General features: G+C 41.3%; 1 pseudogene; it reads left to right on the plus strand.

Moving 5' to 3' along the window:
* Nucleotides 1-5702: 5702 nt before the first annotated feature.
* LOC136531649 (protein WVD2-like 2) lies at nucleotides 5703-13918 on the plus strand (annotated as a pseudogene).
* Nucleotides 13919-22810: the final 8892 nt, after the last annotated feature.

Raw genomic sequence — 22810 nt, forward strand, 5'->3', positions numbered from 1 at the left:
TCTTCAACATACAGATCTACGCATACTGTAAATGCGGAAGGTTAGATGAGGCATTGCTTACTTTTAACAAAATACGGCAGCAAGGATTGATGCCAAACATAGTCAGCTATGGTACGATAATAGATGGGCTTTGCCAGATAGGCCGGCTGGATGATGCAATGTCCCATTTCTGTCAGATGGTTGATGATGGATTGTCTCCCAATATCATAATATTTAGTACTCTAATTCATGGTTTTTCTATGTATGGCAAATGGGAGAAGGCAGAGGAACTATTTTATGAGATGATGGATAGACGCATTCGTCTCACTGTCGTTGTCTTCACTGCAATGATAGACAAGCTATTCAAAGAAGGAAAGGTTACGGAGGCCCAAAAACTCTTTGATTTGATGCTAAGTGCTGGTGTAAAACCTAATGTGGTTTCCTACAATACAATGATTCATGGATATTTCTTGGCCGGTAAACTGGATGAAGTGCTGAAGCTCCTTGATGATATGCTCTTGATTGGCTTGAAAACCCGATGCTGTTTATCCTTAGTACTTTACTTGATGGCATGCTCTCTATTGGCTTGAAACCAAATGTTGCCACCTGTAAGACTTTGATTGATAGCTACTGTGAAGACGGTAGGATAGAGGATGTATTAACTCTGTTCAGAGAAATGTTGAGCAAGGCAGCTAAGACTGACACTGTCACGGAAAAGATAATTTCGTGAGTGTTATTTCAGATTGGAAGGACTGCCATTAAGATGGAACTCAACTGAAGATGACCAAAAGAGGAAGACAGATTCTTAATCTTAACTAGGACGCATCATGTTGTGCTAATTTTACATGAAGATGATTTGGATGTGCAGCCTGGAGAAGTTACAATATGGTTTCTTATCTACCCAGTAGTATGTATCAAGTTACAATATGGTTTCTTATCTACCCAGTAGTATGTATCTGGTAGGTCTTTTTGTCTTTGTAAATTTTAGTGTTTGGTTGTTGCAAGCTTGATCTTTTGTGAAGTATATGTATGAGGGGATTCATTGCAATAAGGGTCATCATCTGTATCCTTAGCCTTTATTTTTTTATAACAGCAGCCTTGATTTGTTTGCTGAAGAAACTGTTTTTCGTCTTTCTATTCTTGAGGAGTTGAAGACCTGTTCCTTAGTCTTATGACAAAGTCAGCTGATTTTAAAACATGTGTATACCAAGTGTACGCCTCTTGTCACTGTTTCAATGTGGTATTTTCGCTCAAAGCTTTAGAAGTTGTTACACCAGCAGGAGTCAGTTCATACATTTGAGATAGCATGTCTACAAGATGTTTACAGCACAAGTTATTAATTCAATACCAAAGTGATCTTCCTGAGGTTCCAAAAGCTAGTTAAAGGTTTAAAGCAAGCCAATGAAAGCATACTAACTGCTACAACATGATGACATAACTCTGATGAGCAAAGTTGCGTGTGCAAATTTGAAGGAAAAACATCCTTCTGCTATTGAATTGCCCCATTGTTTAGTTTGTAATAGCTCTCAGGCTAATACCGGTTGCAACTATGGCATGAACCTGAGGTATGAGCAGCTTGAATTGGAAGGGAAGTTATTGGAGATATGAAATTTTTTGTTCCATTTTCGAGTTATTCATAAGAAACTTGCATTGTGAATTATATGTAATGAGTAGCAGGCTTTGTTAAACCACTGTAGACACTGACGCCTGTGTACTGCTTTTGTTTAGCTGAAATTGTTATCATTGTCAAGTGAGAGGCATGTGCTCCTAATTTGAGTACCATTTTCAGGAGGTGACTTGGATTTGCTTTTGAAAGTATTCAGCCTTCTCAGACAATGGGGAGAATCAAGGGTATGTTTTCCTGCTGGAAAGTGTCGAAAACATCAGGTAGGCTGTCTCATTCCTTACAGCAACTGATGAGCTAGTATTCTGTTTTATTAGAGCTGTACTTCCCTTACAACCCTTGCAAAAGTAGCAGATAAAATCCCCCTTTTTAATAATATAGGAATTTGTTCAGTTATTTATTCTACTTTTTTTTCTTGAAAACGCAGGAGAGCTACGCTTCATTATATTAAGAAGAGAAAAGGGCAAGAGCCCAAACAACCCCACAAACACCACACACACCACACACACGCACTCACGCCCAACAGATAGAAATGTGTTCGTTCTACTCTGGTTTGGTCACTTTCTTTTTTATGGAGTTTTGCCTGCATGCGTATGCCATTTCTATGTACCTCCTCATTTCATTTTGCAAATTGTCACACCCAATTTTAAGGATAAAATTGAATGCACTAAACTCATGTGTACCCAGGGATCAGTCACACACACAAGTTGACAAATTATAAGAAGTATCATCACAGTGTATCTTACATCACAATTAATAACACCACATAGTCTTACACCACACAGCAGAAAATAAAATGGTAACTCTCTCGTGGAACTCCATCACAGGGAAGGTCAACTGGTTGACCACAAGCCTAATAATCCTTAGGAAACCCGTTGTCATCTGTTACTCATCCGGGATTTTTATCCAAATATAGAAAGTAAACAAGCGTAAGTATTTCCCGTACTTAACAAAATAACATGGGGTTATGTAGCTCAAAAAGGATGACACTGGTTTATTGCAGTTAGCATTTTTAGTAAGTCAAGATTTTATTATCAAGTTATGCTTAAGCTCCCATTTAATCCCACATAAGCAGATATCAGAATCATTTGCATCATATTATCATCGTATACCATCATAAATGAACCACAATGAGTAACCAATTATTCTGTGAGTTTTTCGGACCGCTCGTGACCGTGAGCACGGCTGTTATAACAGTTTGTAACCCTCTGCAGAGGTGGTGCACATTTACCGCGAGTCGTGATTCCCATATGCCCGGGTTAATTACTCCCATGTCACTGCCAAGGTGAGCGGGCAGGGTACACTATGAAGCCATTTCATAGGTTTCTCTAACAGGTTAGGGCCGCTAGGTTTCCTCGGCAGGCAGATGTAGGAACCCCCTTTCCTATGGCACATATCCATCGTGACTATACACATAGGAACAGAGGCAGCCCTATACCCAACGTGGCAAGCCTCTTTTGCGCCATAAAGGTAACCTCTAACAAGCTAGAAAATGTCCTATTATTGAGCTAAAGTCAGAGCCATATGACTCTCACGGTTGCACTGTCAGTCTCAGCTTTGCCGACAGATAAGTCCTTATGAAGGGCCGAGAGCAACATGATCGAAAGTCATTTGCTCCTTCGCCCTATGGATCAGTTGTTATAAAATATGTTTTACCTTTAGTCCCATAGAACCATTAACCATTGTATAGACCATGTTTAGTTAGAGCACTAGCAATCTACCCATATGTAATTAACCCAAAGGAGTCAAGGGAACATGTCATCAAATAACTAAGATGTCCTTAAGGTTATCAAATTTAGACACATGCACATGAGTGAATGATTAAAGTGAATAGGACATCAAGGTAGGCCCATGCTATACTTACCTTGGTTAGCAAACTCCTGCTGGTCGTCGAAGAACTCTTGGTCTCTAACGTTCTCCTCACCGTCTGAACACGACCAACACGGCAACATACAACATTTCAGGAACATTCATGCAAAGCAAACAATCCTACAGTTAGAACAATACACCAACAGTATAGAAAACAAGATAAAATGTTTATAAAAAGAATCTACGTCTCGCTACGATCACGTCAACGCGAAGTTCACGAAAATCGGAGCTAAAACGCGAAAGTTATGAATTAAACGAGGTTTCCTATAGCACTTTATTTAATTAAACCTAACCATGAAATTTAAAAGTTGCAAACTTGATTAACAGTGGTACTAACACGTAGATTATGAAATTACGAAGCTAACGCAATTTGAACGGGTCAATTCGGAGCTAAAACGAAGTTTTTATGAGCAAAACAAATCTAGTGGCATTTCTGTAAATACTGAAAACGTATTTTGAACTAAAAACAGTATACTTTAACGTCTTCAAATCAAGAAAGCGTACTCTGGAAACGTGCTTTGGACTGCGGGTAGGACTTAGAAAAACTCAGGGTCTCTTAAGCAAAACTGCCAGGGCGAAAGGGTATCGGCCATTGGTGGCTGTTGGATCAAGAACGGACGGCGCGGATTAGAGAGGGGAAGAGAGAGAAAGGGAGGCCGGCGGGGAACAGTGCAGCCGTGGTGGCTTAGCCATGGCTGACGGCGAGGTGGTCACCGGCACGCGCGAACTCGGCCCACGGGCCACGGTTCGAAGAACCGAGGGCACCGAGAGAAAGAGGGGGAGCAGGAGAACTCAGCCAGGCCGACACGGCGGCCGGAGGACGCGGCCGAGGCGGCGGTCGCCATGAAACGGGCACTAGAAGCCATGAAACAAGAAATAAACTGCACGGGGAGAGAGAGGGGAGAACAGCGAAGCTCACAGCGGGGAAAAACGGGGTCGACGGTGGCTCGGAGACGGCGGACCACGCGGAGGCGGACGGCGGATCCCGGCGCGCGCTGCGGCGGTTGTTTGTGGCTTCCTCGGCGCCTGGCGAACACGAAGAAGAGAGCAGGGAGGCAGCAGGGGTGCGCGCGGGGGGTTGGCACCTTTAAATGAGGCCGGGGAGCGGGGCGACGCGCCCACGACGCCAGGAGCGGGCGGCGGTTGCGGCTTGGACTGGCGCGGCGGTTGCGGGAGGAGGGAGACGGCGCTGACGCGCGGGCCCAGTTCGTCAGCGGCTGCGGAGAGGGAAGGGCGCGGCGGCAGTTGCTGGCGATGCTGGGGCTGCGGCTGAGGAAGCAGCTCGGCTCGGCTGGGGCCGGCCCAAGAAGGGAAGAGGGGGAGGGCGAGCGGGGCCGCGGGAATGAAAAAGGCCAATTGGGCCGGAAGTGAGGAAGGGATGGAGAGAAAGGAAGAAATCATTTTTCTTTTTATTTTTAGAGTTTTTCAAAAGTATTTTTCGAATGGATTTGAATTCTTGTTTTCAAATTTGGTCAAACCAATCATCCCAAAAATGAATATGCAGCAGCATGTATGCATCAAGAGGTTACTAACCTTATAATTGATTTTAATTCCATAAAAACTATTATTTTCCTAGGTTCAATGCTCACAAAAATTGCTTAAATAAATCAATTTGGCTATTTTAGAAAATGAAAATTTTCAGGGTGTAACACAAATGATCTACACTGACTTGTTGCCTATGTTTCTAAGATGCTAACTAAGGCATCATTTGTGTATTTGACTCTAACATTGCGATTCTGTCTCCTAAAAAGATTTCTCCTCAAACATTACGAGTCTAAACTTACCTGGAAATTGGACAGTTTAGTGGGTCATACACTAATGCGACAAGGTTCATTCAATGTTGAGCAGTTTCTTAGCCTGTTAACAGTTTGTTTTGGTCTCTCCATTTTTGGATGATTTTCTTTATTTTTTAGTGGCTCAAAGCTTGCTCTTTAGAGCTGAAATTTCTGATTTGGAAAAGGCAGCTTGCTTCTCTGGAGTGGAAGCACAAGCTGCCACCATTACCCAGGGAAAAAAGTCCTGCTCATGTGCTAATACAAGAGTTAATTAGTTGTTCTTTTCTTGGTGACCCTAGAAACAATTGATGGGAGCGCCATGTTATTGTCCTTTTTGACTCTATTATTGTTCTATTATTCTTTATGATTTGATATGTAAGGCTCTTCAAGGCTCCATCTGATTCTGCAGTACACAAATATTTATATATGTTTTTTTTATAAAAAAATGCAGTGCAATGGGGAAAGAAGTTGTTGATATGTTTACTGAAGAATCAGATTGTGTAGTTATATGTCCACCTAACGAAATGCTGATCATGAGGAAGTTGTGAGTGGCAGCCATGATGAAGATTCTTCAGAGGAAGGCACGAGAACCCTTATGCTATGAACTCACATATGGACAGCAACGGCCAGGAAGATGTGTCTGTAAACCCAGACCTGCTCAAGCTGATTCATGAGCAGGAGTCTTCTGTCAGCAATTCACCAGCAAAGCCTGCAGTAGCTAGACAGCAAGGTGTATGTCTAACACAAGGGTCTAGCCATACTGTCCCTGAACCATGCACTGTTGCACCTGAAAGAAGAACATCTGGAGCAGGAAGTTGTGTTCCAATTCCTCATCCCACCAGCAGCGGTGAAAAACATTTGGATAAAAGTAGCTCCTGACCAAGAAGCATGACAAAGAAGGTTTGGTAGTCATCTGTACCCTCCTTTGAACTGTACCCTATGGGCTTCATCTACTTCTCTTTGTTTCTCAGACAGTCTTCTATTTGCCTTATGCTTCCAAATTAACTTTTGAACATGAAAGTAGGCAACTTTAGTGACAAACTTTGTACTGTTTGTGGATTTGCAGAGTCCATCAGTCACACCCAGGAAGCCTCTCCAATCTGACAATACTTCTCACAGTCAAGATGAGGACTCATATTCTGTCACTTCTTCGTATCCTTTTTTCTTTTCGAATATGGATCACGTTGAATTCTCCTGTGGATCTTATTGTTCTGTCTGTTTAGTGTCTCTTTTTTCTTTAATATTTTTATGCATATGAACTTTGGACGAACGTTTTTCTATGCCTTTATAACTGATTGTTAGTAAAAAAGATTGCTTCATTTGTATTCCCCAATTCCTGAGCTGTGTATAGAACTGTAACTTCAGAAGAGCTGGAAAAACAAAGACAACTGTTGCTGTTGCACCTACATTCGTCTGTGCTAATCGTGCTGAGAAGACAGGAGAGGTACATCTAATTTTGTGGTGCAATATCATGATTGCCGTTTGGCTTTAAAGAGTCAGTTGAGTAATCAAAACTTTGTTGATTCTTCAGTTTTACATAAAATTAGAAGAAAAGCACAAGGCTTTGGAAGAGGAGAAACTCCAAGCAGAGGCTAGAAAGAGGGTAAGTCTGCTACTGTTTATTTTATGGTATTGCCTGAATATTGGTGTCTGTTTTGTTTTGTGGCGTCGTGAAGAGCACCCATTTTTGCAAAATTATTATTCCTAATACATTGGAAACTATATGCATTCTTATAAGCACTGGAATTAGAATTTTGGAGTAACTTTGTTTAACCTACCCTTTTTCCTCCACATTTTGTGGTATAAATATTTTGAACTTCATTGAGCTTAGTTTTTTATATGAGTTGTGTCTTGTCTCTGACTTTACTGAAATACTATCTGTTCGAGGTTTTGAAAACGACCAGTACAGCAATTTTTATTATTTCCATCTTGCTTGGTTAGTGCGGTAAAATGCAAGAAACAAGACAAGTTAGGATATGCTTGAAGCCTAGAAATGAACTTTTCTGAAGGTTTATCCATCTTCTTGTCCATTTGCATTCTTGTGTGCTATAATAGCAACTATACGAGGTTTTGCACGTTGCTTCTTTGTCCAATCAATATAGTTAAATTGGTTAAGCCTTTTCTTGTATAAACACATGTACTAAACTTTAAGCTTGTGAAATTGTAGTTGTTTCTTGTGTACATGAATTGATTTTTCTTTATAATGAATATTTTGTCCCATAAAATCTGATATTTTTATTGGGAAAAGCTATATGCCTGATAACTTTAGGTACTGGCATTAGAAATGTTGAGGATGCTTGTATCTGAAGCCTGCTTACTCTTAGTATATTGTTACTGCACATAGACCTCACTTGATTGCGCTAATTATGCTTCTGCCATGTCATTTGTACGTGCATATTTGATGCCTCTTGTAAACATCATTACACTTTCACGTTTTTATCAATAGTCTAACTTATGAAAATGCTTTGTTATCTGCCCACCAAGACGACGAAACTCCTCCTTACCAAGCCGGCTTTATGATCCTCTTTTTTATTAATCTTTTTGGGTTAACTAAAATTGCCGTTATTTCTCTTTCTTGTCCTTTTCTTTTTTTTTTCTAGGAAGAGGAAGAAGAAGCTCTAAGACAACTGAGGAAGAACATGGTCGTCCGAGCAAAACCCATGCCAAGCTTCTACCAAGAGGGACCCCCACCAAAGGTTGAACTTAAGAAGGTAATGTATTTCGTGTTGTCTGCTATGTTATTTTAATCAATTCACTTTTTTCATTGTTCAATTGGTCTTAAATTAGATTCATAAGTTATTCTGCTGCATCAATTCCTTAGATTTTCTTCATAATTTCATATTCATTTCTCTGGTGCTGCATTAATAGCTCCAGTTTTGTGTTTTTACTTTGTATATGTTGCTTTTCTTTGGGTGCCATGACACTAAAGTCAAGGTTAGGGGGATCCTTATCCAATTTTGTTCCTTTGTGTTCCTGATTCTTTTATATACCTCACATTAACATATAGTATCTTGATATTTTGTGCAAGGAAAATATGCTTGAAACAACATGATTCCTGGGTTTCCAAATGCATATGACATTATTGTCCTTGTGTCTGGCCATAATTGAAAATTTCAATTTTCTGGACACATAATTGTCTCTTTGCATTTGATTCTTGCAAAACAAATGATTGCCGTTTTCATCATCGACATGGTTAGAAGAAAAGTAAAAAATTTCTCACTGAACAAACTTGTAATGTTCCTACTCCAATAATGACATAAATCACCAAAAGTGATGAGGACATCACTACTTCGTCGCATACAAGCCAAGTGGAGGAGGAGGTCTAGCATGGGCGTCCAATTCATCTTTTTCAAGGTGGAAGCCCAGTCCAACTTAAGTTAGAGTCCGGCTCGGGTTCTAGGACCAGTCTGACTTAAACTGGCCACCCAGGACGCATCCGGACTCTATTTTCGATGATCCACATATGGTTGGAAAGCTAATTTGATAAGGAAGCTAATCCAATTGGTTTCACGTCAAAAGATCTTCGGAATCAACAGAAATTATCGAAACAAGTCAGCGTCCAAAATCTGCCAGGGTGCTGCGACACCGTCTTTTGGTCCGTTGGACCGTGTATCGTGTTTGGGCCCATTAGGGGGCGCGTCTAAGGGGGGTGACGTTCAAGACTCTATAAATAGCAGTCGTCGCTCTCCGTAGGGTTTAGGTTTTGTTTAGTTCTTGATTTCCTCGTGAAACAGACGTCGTTTTGCTGCAACTGTCGCCGCCAAGGCCGCTTGCTGTGAATCAGGGCCCCAGTTCTTGATCTTGTTTGCTTGTGGTGATTAGTCCTTTCGAATAAAGACTTGAACTCATTCTCGTTATTATAAGCCTCATATTTATTTGCAATTTCAGATTGCGTTCATCCCGTTCTTGCTTGTGTCCTCGATTCGCTTGCAGGAAAGTCTTCTCGGCGAGGTCAATTGTGTTCGCGTGGTTGATAACCAACGGAGCAGTGGTGTAATGGTTGCGGGGCTCCGAATCAGTCTTGTTCGAAGCCTAGATTGTGAATGTCGAGTCTCCACCAATCGATGCTATCATACCTTTCGAAAGATCGGGCCTAGTCTACATCAAGTGATATCAGAGACCTTGTTGCCTGTTAGGTATAACTTGGTTTTCCTCTCTAGATTGTTACTGTTTTTGCATTACCTATAATCCACAAGAAGCAAAAAAAAAATACACCGCCACATATTTCCTGTCCTATAGCCTCATTGTGCCGTGCAATTTCATCTCTGTTTCGCGTTGTTGGGTTTGTGCCCTAGGTCAAGTTCTGGTTGCTGATTTTAGATCGTTTTTTAGTCCAATTTATATTTTTTCCCTTTGTTTTTCATCATAATCCGTGAACACCTTCAAGTCTTGCTATGATTCCTTTGTACTCATCAAACCCTAGTCCACGCCATCTTATTTGTTACACTTGTCTTCACTGTTTCCATCAAATCCTTGCTGTCGTGACTAATTTTGGGCGCATTGTTCCTGTTTTGTCCTCTAATTCGGAGTGCGTTCGTAAAACTGGTCTAGTTTTCGCATACGAACTCGGATTTTGACGTTCCATATATCAAAATCGATCAGAAAAAAAATTCGGATCAATCCATCTGCGGCTTTGCCGGGGTCGGAGATTTTTATTTTGGTCAAAAAGTAGTCACAAGATCCTCTTTTCGTGGTCACAAGGTTTTTGTCGATTTCGAGCACGTCTTCTGGAAATTCCACAGGCCACGTCTTTCACTTGTTTAAGCTCATATTTTCTGTGGTAACTTCTTTTGTGCTCCTAAGTGAAGAAAAAATATCAAAAAAAAGAAAAAGAAAAAGTTGAAATTTCTCAAAAAAACAACGACAGCCCAAAAATAGAAAAAAGAGAGGGGCAAAAGTGGAACAATATCTAGAGGAGCACATAGAGAGCGTCATTTGAGCTGTGTTTGCGTGTGCTGATTTCTGCCTTGTTCCTAATCATATTCTTGCTGTTCACATCACTTGATACATCTGGTACTTGGAACGTGAGTAGGCCAACAACTAAGACAAGTACTTGGGATACTTATTCAGCTTTGCTATTTAGTTGTGAATTTTGCTATTCTTTGCTACTATATTGTGCCTGTCTAAGCTCCATTTTCTTCTAACCAAGTACAGGTTCGCCTTGCAACTATTACACTCAAGCTACAACGGTATCACAGTCACCGATCGATTGCACCGCCTGTTTCTTTGGTAAGAACACTTATAAGACCATGGTAAGACGTTTCAGAGTTGAGTGCCTTATTTTTTCTTGTCCACAACCTAAGTAGTTGGTAGGGATAATACTATTTGTGTTGTCTTTTCCTTTCTACTAACCATGTCAGGAAAAGCCGGAGGCAGCGGCCAAGGAAACGAGGACGCACCTACAGATTTTAATGACTGTGTTTCTAAGAATGAGCTTTGTGTCGTTCTTGATGATAAGTTCAATGAGATCCTTCAACAAATCACCAATTTGGCCAAGAGGATTGAAGATGTTGAACAACGACATCCTGAACCACGTCCTAAAGATGATGATGATGATCTCTCTGAGGAGGACGATGGCGACGCAGAGGCTGAAGCCGAAGCTCAACGACGTGCTGAGGATGCACGTAACCGTAATCGGTTGAACTTTAACCGATGCGGTATGGGAGGTAACAACCAAGGTAATAATGATCCTTTCTCTAAAACCAAGTTTAAGATACCTCCTTTTTCTGGTTCTGCTGATCCTGAAGCATATTTAGATTGGGAGATGGCTGTATATTAAAAATTTAGCTCTCATCAAGTACCTGAAGAATATAGAGTTAGACTTGTTACTAGTGAGTTTACTAGTTTTGTTCTTTTCTGATGGAATGATATTTACAGTAATGATAATGCTAATGCTCAAATACCTCAAACCTAGACTGTACTTAAACAACGAATGAAATCGAGATTTGTTCCTCCATACTATCAGCGTGATCTGCGATTAAAACTGCAACGTTTAAATCAAGGTAGTAAAACTGTTGAGGAATAATATCAGGAGCTTTTAATTGGTCTAGCACGTAGTAACATACAAGAGGATGATATGGATAAGTGTTCTAGATTTTTTGGAGGTTTGCGTCATGAAATACAGGATGTTCTTGACTATAAAGAATGGACTAAATTTTCCCAATTATACCATTATACTATTAAAGCTGAAAGGGAAGTATAGGGACGACAACCTAGGCGATCCACGACTCCATCCGCGACTCCAACCATTCCTTCACGTCCAACTGAGGTGAGTAAATTTTCTAATGTGCAGACACCACCAGCGTTTGTAAAGAAGAGTTCTCCTATCACACCTTCCAGTGGATCTGCTACACATTCCTCTAGCAGCTCTTATAAAGTTGTGTGCCACCGCTGCAAGGGCATGGGACATATTGCTAAAGAATGCCCTAGCAAACGCTCATATATTGCTACTGATGATGGTGGGTATGCTAGTGCTAGTGATGAAGAGAATGAATTTGCACTTGCAACTGATCTTTATGCAGATAAATTTGCGGATAGTGCTGAAGATCCTAATAAGGTAATTGATAGTGTGGCATGCACTGCAGACTACAAATCAATCCTTGTTCAGCGTGTTTTGAGTACACAAGTTGAGCCAGTAGACAAGCTACAACGCCATAATTTGTTTCAAATGTTCCTCATTGTTAATAATTTCCGTGTTCATGCTATAATTGATGGAGGAAGCAGCAATAACTTGGTAAGTTCTGAGCTTGTCAAGACTCTTGATTTATCTACACATGATCTTCCACATTCATACCATGTTCAGTGGTTCAATAATAGTGGTAAGGCAAAAGTAACACAATTTGCTCGTGTGTATTTTTCTATCAGGTCATACCATGATTATGCTGATTTTGATGTCGTGCCTATGCAAGCTTGTTCATTTTTGTTAGGCCGTCTTTGGTAATATGATAATAATATTATACATCATGGTAGGCAAAATAGATATACGTTTATGTTTAAAGGAAAGACCATTGCCTTACTTCCTTTAACACCTGCTGAAATTGTGTAATATGAAAAGAAACTTGCTGAAAAGAAAAAGAAAGGCCTTGATAACGACTCTATCAAACCATTAAATGAACCTTCAAGTAACATGAAAGAAGTTTTATTTGCTCTAAAATATGTTCTTGTTGTTTATGATGAACCATGTTATGCTCTAACTTATACATCGCCTATATGTTCACTTGGTCCTACTCCTAGTGCTATGCCTCTTGTTGGTACTAACCTTTTGCAGGAGAAGGATGATGAATTCCCAACAAGGAAGCCACCATGGCAGCCGCCTTTGCGATGGATGGGGCGCCAAGATGAACGTCTTCTTCCGGAACCATCGTTGCTGTCATCCAATGGAGGAGACGATCTACTTCAGTCGAGGACGACTTCAATTCAAGAAAGGGAGAATGATGAGGACATCACTACTTCGTCGCATACAAGCCAAGTAGAGGAGGAGGTCCAGCATGGGCGTCCAATTTATCTTTTTCATGGTACAAGCTCAGTCCAACTCAAGTTCGAGCCCGGCTCGGGCTCCAGGATCAGTCTGCCTTAAACTGGTCACCCAGGATGCATCCGGACTCCGTTTTCGACGATCCATATATGGTTGGAAAGCTAATTTGATAAGGAAGCCAATACAAGTGGTTTCATGTCAAAATACATTCGGAATCAACGGGAATCGTCGAAACAAGTCAGCATCCAGAATCTGTCAGGGTGCTGCGACACCGTCTTTTGGTCCGTTGGACCGTGTATCCTGTTTGGGCTCATTAGGGGGCACGTCCAGGGGGGTGACACCCAAGACTCTATAAATAGTAGTTGTCGCTCTCCTTATGGTTTGGGTTTTGTTTAGTTCTTAATTTCCTCGTGAAACAGACGTCGTTTTGCTGCAACTGTCGCCGCCAAGGCCGCTTGCTGTGAACCAGGGCCCCAGTTCTTAATCTTGTTCGCCTGTAGCGATTAGTCCTTTCGAATAAAGACTTGAACTCTTTCTCGTTATCATAAGCCTCATATTTATTTGTAATTTCAGATTGCGTTCATCCCGTTCTTGCTTGTGTCCTCGATTCGCTTGCAGGAAAGCCTTCTCGACGAGGTCAATCGCGTTCGCGTGGTTAATAACCAACGGAGCAGTGGTGTAACGGTTGCGGGGGTCCGAATCAGTCTTGGTTCGAAGCCTAGATTGTGAACGTCGAGTCTCCACCAATCGATGCTATCATATCTTTCGGAAGATCGGACCTAGTCTATATCAAAAAGGGGCATAAATTGTATATACAATCAGTTTAAAAATAGGTTTCTTACATTAATTTATACTTGTAACCTGTTGATTAAATTAATGGAAAGCTGTATAAGCCTGCCTGCTTTTAGCATGTACTAGTGCGAGCCTTCATTTTATTTTTTATTTATTTTTTGCCTTTTCTTTTGCAGGTGCCTCCAACTCATGCCAAGTCACCAAAGTTGACATGGAGAAAGAGCTGCAGTGACACCCCTCACACACCAGAGGGAGGAAATGGCAGTGCAGTATGCTGCCGGTTGTATTGTCACAGCATTGGGAACTCCAAAGATGTTAGCAGCAAGGCACAATGTTCTCCAAAGAGCGCTTCAAAGACTGGATCAGCTACTAAATCCAGGGTCACCAAATCCAGGGAAGACCTGAAGGCTTCCATGAAGAAAGTGGGACAGCCAAGCGCCGCGAACTTGGCCTTAAAACCTAACTCATGAGGCTTTCACTCACATGCCATTTTTCATTTTAGTTTATACCTTACATCACCAAAAAGATGGCCTCATGCCCTGACAACAGTGTGTTTGTTGCTGGATTATTTTTGCATTGTCCTTGTAAGAACCTGGCTACCAGAGACCATGCGCTGTTCCGTCTTGTAAATGTGTTAGAATGTTTTGTATGGGGTAACCGGGTCAGTCCTGTGAGAACCAAGCGGGCAGCTAGATGAGCTGTTTGAGTGACATATTTTCATTGTGTGGCGGCATTCGCAGATCCTATGTATTGTATCTGAGCTGTAACTTACTGTGGCATTGGCAAAGCGATTCTGATTGTTGTCACAAAATTTGGTCAGGTCATGTTTCAATCAAGTATCCTTATGAATTAGAAACTGGGCTTTGTTTTATTTTTCTGTCCGAAACTTGAAACAGGAGTATGATAACTTTCCGAAAAGTACACAGGGGCGTCACCAGTTCTGCAAACATGACTAATTTGTTGAAGTAGCGATACTTTCTAGCAACATTATTCAGTTCCATGACTACCAGTAAATCCATCAGAAATCCACCACCATGATATCTACAGGCGTCAAAGGCAGCTGCAGTTCACTCGAACCGGTGTAAGCTGTAGAAGAACAACGATGAGTTAGGTGTGGTGCACACTTGTTGAAACTAGCACTAGGTAGCTCCTACGAATGCCTAAGATCCTATAGAGCAAACTTCATTTACATATGTTCGAAAGTTGAAAGTGAATGGAGGGTTAAATGCTAACCGGACGCTGGCTCCGGTGCGACCGGACGCTGGCCGCAGGGTCTGGTCAGTTCATTTGATCAAGGAGACAGCGTTCGGTGCGACCGGACGCTGGAACGGTCAAGTGACCGGACGCTGAGAGGCAGCGTCCGGTCGACTCCAGTAAGGTTCCAGAGAAGGAAATCTGCGACCGGACGTGTCCGGTCAGTACTGACCGGACCCTGAGGGTTCAGCGTCCGGTCGAGTACAGTAAGCATCCAGTGAGGGTTTAATGCGACCGGACACGTCCGGTCAGTGAGGATCGGACGCTGCCAGCGTCCGGTCAACACATTATCACTGGTTTGCGGGTTGAACTGACCGGAGCGTCCGGTCACCCCGCAGAGGCACATAACGATTCGTTTTTCAAGCTGCCTTATAAATAGAAGCTCCACTCGTGTGTGGAGTTACTTTTGCTCATTCCAACAGCTGAGAAACACGTTTATGAGTGCCAAGAAGAGCAAGGTCCTAGTGAGGTGTTTGAGATTTGAGAATCCAAGAGAGTAGCCTCACTAGTGAATCAAGAGTAGCAAAGCGTGCATCCATCTTCTCATTAGGCTTCACGTGGTCAAGTGAGAGTTCGTGCTTGTTACTCTTGGTGATCACCATCACCTAGACAGCTTGGTAGTGATTGGGAGTTTGGTGATCACCCGGCAGAGCTTGTGGGTGACCCAACTCAAGTTGTGAGCGGCTTTGGGTGATTCGTCGCGACGAAGTGTCGAAGAATCAACCCGTAGAGAGCACTTGATCCTTGCGTGGATCAAGGGGGAGCTACACCCTTGCGCGGGTGCTCCAACTAGGACTAGTGGAGAGTGGCGACTCTCCGATACCTCGGCAAAACATCGCCGTGTTCCTCTCTCTTTATTTACTTTGAGCAATTCAATACTTGTTTTTACATTCATAGAATTGCCATGCTAGAGTAAGTTTGGAACATAGGTTGCAAGTCCGTTGTGCGTTAGATCAATAGAAACACTTTTCTAGGCACAAGGGGTTAATTGGGCTAACCATAGGATTTGGTTATTGCAAGAAAATTTAGAATTAGCCCAATTCACCCCCCCCCCCCCTCTTGGGCATCTTGATCCTTTCAATTGGTATCAGAGCCTCGTGCTCACATTTTTAAGCTTAATCGCTTAGAGCAAGATGTCTCACGGGGATGGACCTCCTCCTATCTTTGAGGGAGATGACTTTCCTTATTGAAAATCTGAATGGAGGCGTACTTAGAAGCTCTAGATGTTGGTATACTTAGAGCCGCCTCACAAGGCTTCCCAAAACCTCGGGATGCTACTAACCTACAAGGCGATGAGGTTAATTATGAAAAATGGAATGCAAAGGCTCGAAACACCGTCTTTAGAGGCCTTTGCAAAGATGTGTTCAACCGTGTAAGGAACCACAAAGACGCCCATGCTCTATGATCGGACGTTTGTGCGCTCCATGAGGGAACTAAGAGTGAGTGTGAGGAACGCTATCATCTTGTAATTAAAAAGTTAAATTCTTTTGAGATGCTTCCCAAAGAATGTGCTAATGAAATATATTCACGTTTAATGTTCTTGTAGAGGAAGTCAATGGGTTTGGACTTACTCAAATGTCACCATCCGATGTTGTGAGAAAGATCTTGAGTGTCCTCCCCATTGAAAAATATGGGCATATTGTGACCGTGCTACATCAAGGTGATCTTTCTGCCGCTACACCGACACAAATCTTGGAAAAGATCAATGCTCATAAGATGTACATGCACATCACGCCACAAGATGGCTCATCCTCTACCAAGAAGAAAGAGAAGGACATAGCATTCAAAGCTAGCCAAGATAAGGGCAAAGCAAGACTTGAGTATGAGAGCTCAAGTGATGAAGAAGGTGAAGATGAAAATCTTGCTCTCATGGTGAGGAAAGCCACCAAGATGCTAAAGAAGCTTAACAAGAGTGGCATCAAGTTTGACGGCAAGAAGAAGAAGTTCTTCACTAGCTCAAGAAGAAAGCCAATCTCCGAGATGGATTGCTACAATTGTGGCGAGCTTGGCTATCTAGCTCATCAATGCACAAAGCCCAAGAAAGACAAGTTCAAGAACAAGAACAAGGGCAAGAAAGATGACTCAAGCAATGAAGATGAAGATGAGAAGAAAAAGAACAAGCCATACAAGAAAAGAGATGGCAAAAAGAGGGACTTCTACAAGAAGAAGAAGAGTGGCAAGGCCTACATCGTCGGTGATTGGCTCACGGACATTGATTCATCTAGTGGATCATCCGATGATGATAGTGATAATGAGAAGGTGGCCGCCATTGCTATTGATCTTCCATCTTCACCGCCACCATCGCCATCATCCTCTACACACCTATGCCTTATGGCCAAGGGTGAACGCAAGGTATCAAATGATGATGATAGTAGTGATGATGAACATGCTAGTGATGATGATAGTGATAGCGATAGCGATGATGATGATTCACCTTCATATGATGATCTTGTCAAAATACTAAGACAATACACTAAGATCATTAGAAAGAGTAGAGCTAAAAATGAAAAGCTTGACGCTAAAAATGGTTCACTCTTAGCAAAATGCGATACATTGGAAAAGACTAATGATGAGCTTAAATAAACAAATGATGCTATATCATCCAAACTCAAGGAGCTAAAATCTTCTAAGAAAGCTTAAAGATAAACATGATAAACTTGAGTGGGTGCACAATGAGCTCGTCACTAGCCACAACATGCTAAAAGATGAATACACTACTCTTAAGATCAATTATGATACTCTTGTTATTGCTCAAGAATTTTTACCAAATGAGCCACATGATGCCACTAACCATGTTGTTAAGATTGATATAGCTACATCATGTGATGATTTAATTGATGAGAGCATTGAGCAAGGATCTAGTGGCAAAGGCAAGCAAGTGGGTTGAGTGCAATGACTATGATGAGTATGTCAAGCTCAAGAGTTGAAAGGATCTAGGATGTCGCCTAGAGGGGGGTGAATAGGCGTTTTTTGAAAAATCAACACCTTTAAAAGAAGAAAGCAGAAACGATTAGTATAGGAGTTTCGCAAAATGGGAAACTCCAAATCAGAGTAATATAACCCCTCACAAGTTAGCCACAAAGTGTATAAAAGATACTAGATAAATTTAGGGAGCCAAACGCGGCAACCAAAGAGTTGAATCAAAAATGCACTAGTCAGTTAATGTCGGAAAGTCCCGACAGTTTGGGTCAGAACTTCCAACACAAACTATCAGCACTTCCGACCCCTTCGGGAAATGAACTACAAGTGCTAAAATGAACTTTGTGATGCCGATGACCTTACAAACCCACTTCCTAGTGGTAAGTAAGGTGTTGGGTCCACTCTCTTTGACGTTGATAAGCCACCACTCCGTAGGATCGAGTCCCAAACCCTAAGAAATAGCTAGAGAGAGGGAGACAACCAAATACAAGTAATTTCGAGCAAATCACAACAACAACAAGCACGCGGGAGACAGAATTTATCCCGAGGTTCGGCAAGCCCCACAAAGGAGCTCCTTGCCTCGTTGTTTGAGGTGACCACTTTGGTCGGAGTCTCTTCCACCTCCTTGCCTCACTCAAGGATACCACAAAGGTCACTTGAGTTTCTTCACTAGAAATCAAGGGTAATACAAACTTCCCAAGGCTCTTCCACAAGATGGAAGCTCTTGGCGACGCCTCGCCGGCTAGGGGAACATCCCCAGAGTAACAAATGCAAATCAAACCGGCTTGACGAAGAAATCAAGTCTCAAGCTTGCCTCAAAGTGTTTTTCTCACTCAATTCCACTCTCCAATCACTCAAACCCTTTAGGACTATGAAAGTTGGAGGCAAAGGAGAGAAGAGTGGCGAGCCTAGAATGCTTGGGAGCTGTTTTGGCCGAGTGTTTGTTGCAATAAAATGAGTGGGCAACGGTTAGAAAGGAGAAGGGGGTATATATACTCCAAGGCAAAATCTAACCATTCAGATCTACGTCGGGAGTTCCGACGCAGATCTCGGGACTTCCGACGTATGAAGAAAACACTGTTCATGCGAGGTCAAAGTCCACCCGAGACAGCCAACGTCGGAACTTTCGACGAACATCGGGACTTCCGACGGTCGGAACTTCCGACGAACATCGGGACTTCCGACGTGCACAGTCAACAGGTCAGAAGAATCATCGATGCCGGGACTCCCAGCTTGGGTTGGGACTTCCGACTGTCGGGAGTTCCGACTCACGTCAGGACTTCCGACATCCACAGTCACTGCGCAGGCTATGACTGGGAGTCAGCACTTCCGGCAAGAGTCATGACTTCCGACTATCGGGAGTTTCGGCTTACGTCGGGACTTCCGACACCGACAGTCACAGAAAATTATTCTATGTGCTCGTGAAGTGCTAGAGTGTCTCTCTTTTGATTTTATTATTATGCTTGAGCACTCTATCTTCCTCAGACCACCTAAACTTGCATCCCTCTTAATAGTACGGCATACCTATTAACTCAAGATCAAAAGAAAACGAAATTAAACCTTTTGAGATGATCTTCTTTAAATTGATGCCGTGTCTTTCAATCTTCATCAAGTGAGGGTGCCAACATGTCAATATTGATCTTGTCACTTGAGCATAGCCATCTTGAGCACGTGACTTGATTCCATTCATCAAATATGAATAACTCCAAATACATCAAGTCACTTTAATCAACTTGTCCAATATAGATTTGATCCTTCATATCAATATGACCATCTTAGCTTGATTAGTACCTCAACTAAATGCAAGTACTTTCTTCTTCACCCTAGCTAGGTTCTTCGGCCACCAAGCCGTCGCTTGCCCTTCACCCTTGCTTAGTACCTCGAAGCCTTTCCTTGCTATCTTCACCATCTCAAGCCATTAAGTCACATCTTGTGTTGAATCATCCATTCATATGTATTGTTACCTTTTTTATTTCAATTTAGCAAGCTTCAAATATGAGACTATTCCATATGCAATCCCTCATGTCTCATTAACTAATACTCACGAGCTTGCTTTTCACATAGTACATGGAAATCCCACCATAAACAAGCATTTGCATGAATTCCATTTGCATTTGTCTTGTGCTTGAACTAGATTGTTTATACAACAACACATCATGTTGGCTTTCATTAAGTACCTGTGAGATAACCTATTACCTGTCCACACTTACCAAATGGGTTAGTTCTTTAATCACGTTGTCATTCAATCATCCAAAACCCACTAAAGGGCTAGATGCACTTTCAATCTCCCCCTTTTTGGTGATTGATGACAATTTGATTAAAGCTTACAAAATGATATAAACAATTAAACTTTTGGGTTCAATGATTTATGAGAGGCTCCCCCTTAATATGTGCTTATGATTAGAATTCACAAAATGACCTCAAATGTCAATTGCACATACTAAAACATATAGGAGACTCCCCCTAAATTATTGCATCCGTGGGGTGCATGTGTGTGTGACAAAGTGAAACCGTGATACATATGACAAGATATATCACACAAGAATAAATATAAAGGCATCACATCAAATATTTTCATTCTAGCATGCATAGTCCTTATGAAAATAAATATAACACATGTAATTCACACATAGCACTCATTACGCATTTTCTCAAGTCCACAAGCCACTAAAATATAAATAAAGATCATGTCTCAAGAGATACATAGATAAAGCATAAGTAAGTCTCATCTCTCACATGATACAATCTATCTCAAATCCAAGATACATCAATGAAGCTCAAAAACAAGAAACGACAGCCTGCAGTACATATCTTCAGGTACAAAGAAAAGCGAAAAACTATCCTGAAGCTTAATTCACACATAGCACTCATTACACATTTTCTCAAGTCCACAAGCCACTAAATATAAATAAAGATCATGTCTCAAGAGATACATAGATAAAGCATAAGTGAGTCTCATCTCTCACATGATACAATCTATCTCAAATCCAAGATACATCAATGAAGCTCAAAAACAAGAAACGACAGCCTGCAGTACATATCTTCAGGTACAAAGATAAGCAAATGAACTATCCTGAAGCTTTAATCAGTCTCTCTCCCCCTTTGTCATCTATCACCACAAAGGTCCAACAATGACATACTAAGGACAAAGGGGCTACAAGCTGTCACACAAAGCACAAAGGGTGCTTAAGGTTCAAACTTTGTACTAATCTCTCCCTTTGTATTAAACTCTCCCCCTTTGTCATCTTAAAGAGGTTGTACTTGTCACTTGTTTGCAATTCAAAATAGATCAAGTACATGGGTTTACTAGCTCATGAACAAACTCATACACTAACCACTAGATTATATAATCATTCAAGCAATAGTGGTAGTCTATGAATCTAAAAATTTTCATTTGTAATGCATGATCCTATAAGCATGTACTATATGCACTAACCGCATACTAGTAAGGGATGAAAAATGATCATGCACAATACAATGATACCTTTGCTATATTGGAGAGGAAGATAGTCATATAGATTTCAATTCATTTCTCCAATAGCACCATGAAGTCCAATTATAAGCTTGGTGAAGACCAATAGATACCAATTCTTTGAATTCCTATTCTTCACCCATATGAATTGAGAATCACTAATGATCAAGTGCACTCTTCTTGTTGTGGTTGGCTTGCTTCTTCTTTGATCATTGCTTGCTTGAGAGAACTAAAAGATGCACCACTTGTAATACCACTTGAAATTTCAATACCACTTAAATTTCATGACTTGTTCTCTTTTGGGTGTTGCTTGCTTTCTAGACCAATCTCTTGATTTTCTTCAACCAAGTACCTCAAATGTCCCTTTAGATTACCACTTGATTTTAGCCATCCAAGCCTAGGCGAAGTGACCTCTCTCCAAAGAACCATCCTTGATACTCACTTGAAATAACTTGAAAGAAATCACTTGATCCACTTGAAAGATTTTGTTTGATTGATCCATATTGTTGGACTTAATTTGATGAATAACTTTGAATCCTTCTTTAAGTCCTTTTCTTTCTACTTGTTTAAGTCCTTTTGTTTCTATCAAAAGATCTCCAATTATCACTAGAACTTAAACTTCATCTTCATCTTGATCTTGGTCTTGATCTCTAGCTTGAGTACCAAATGTGTACCAGATACACTCTTCAAACAAATTGTCTTGTACTCATCATTTGTCATGCTTCTATCTCAAACCAAAACCAAAACATAGGTACCTCAATCACTTATAGATATGATTCTAATTTGAGGACCTTTGAATCTAAGTGACTTTTGATCAATCCAATAATTGTCACTTTCCTGGCAGATTCTGTACTCTTCAAAGAATAAATCATATCTCCCAAAGTACATATCCAAAAACCAAAATTTGGTGAAGATGTGACACACTAAGTCTTCTAGTAGCTGTAAAAATTTTAGCTTCTTTTGACTTCTATATTGCTACCAGATTTCATATCTTTCCACACTGCTACATGCTGAAAACTGCTGCACTATAGCTGACAAGATCTACTCCAAATCCGAAGTATCACTTATCCAAATCTCATGAAATTTGCACAGCAACTAATACCATAAGGGGTGTTTGGTTGCTCCTCCTAAACTTTAGTTGCCATCGGATGTTTGGACACATGCATTGAGTATTAAATATAGACTAATTACGAAACTAATTACATAGTTTGCGACTAATTTGCGAGACGAATCTTTTAAGCCTAATTAGTCTATGATTTGACAAGGGGTGCTACAGTAACCATATGCTAATGACGGATTAATTAGGCTTAATAAATTTGTCTCGTGGAGTAGTGACGGATTCTGTAATTTGGTTTTTTATTAGTATCCGAACACCCCATACGACACCGTCACGTGACACCTCCTAAATTTTAGTCACCGGATCCAAACACCCCCTTAGTCTTGCCTCTGTTTGCATGGTTTTGGCATTACACATGTTGATGAGAGAGTTTAATTGATGCTACTTTTGCTGTGTAGGCTCCCACGTGGTTTGTGCTCAAGATTACGTTTTTGCTCCTGGCCTTGTGTTTTACGGCGATGCTTGCGCTAGCATTTTCGTCGAAAAACTTTGTAATTGTTGTGCATGTTCTTCTGCTTGTAACTATTGGAACCGT

This window comes from Miscanthus floridulus, unplaced genomic scaffold (genome assembly GCF_019320115.1).
Source record: "Miscanthus floridulus cultivar M001 unplaced genomic scaffold, ASM1932011v1 fs_404_1_2, whole genome shotgun sequence".
In the NCBI taxonomy this organism is placed as follows: Eukaryota; Viridiplantae; Streptophyta; class Magnoliopsida; order Poales; family Poaceae; genus Miscanthus; species Miscanthus floridulus.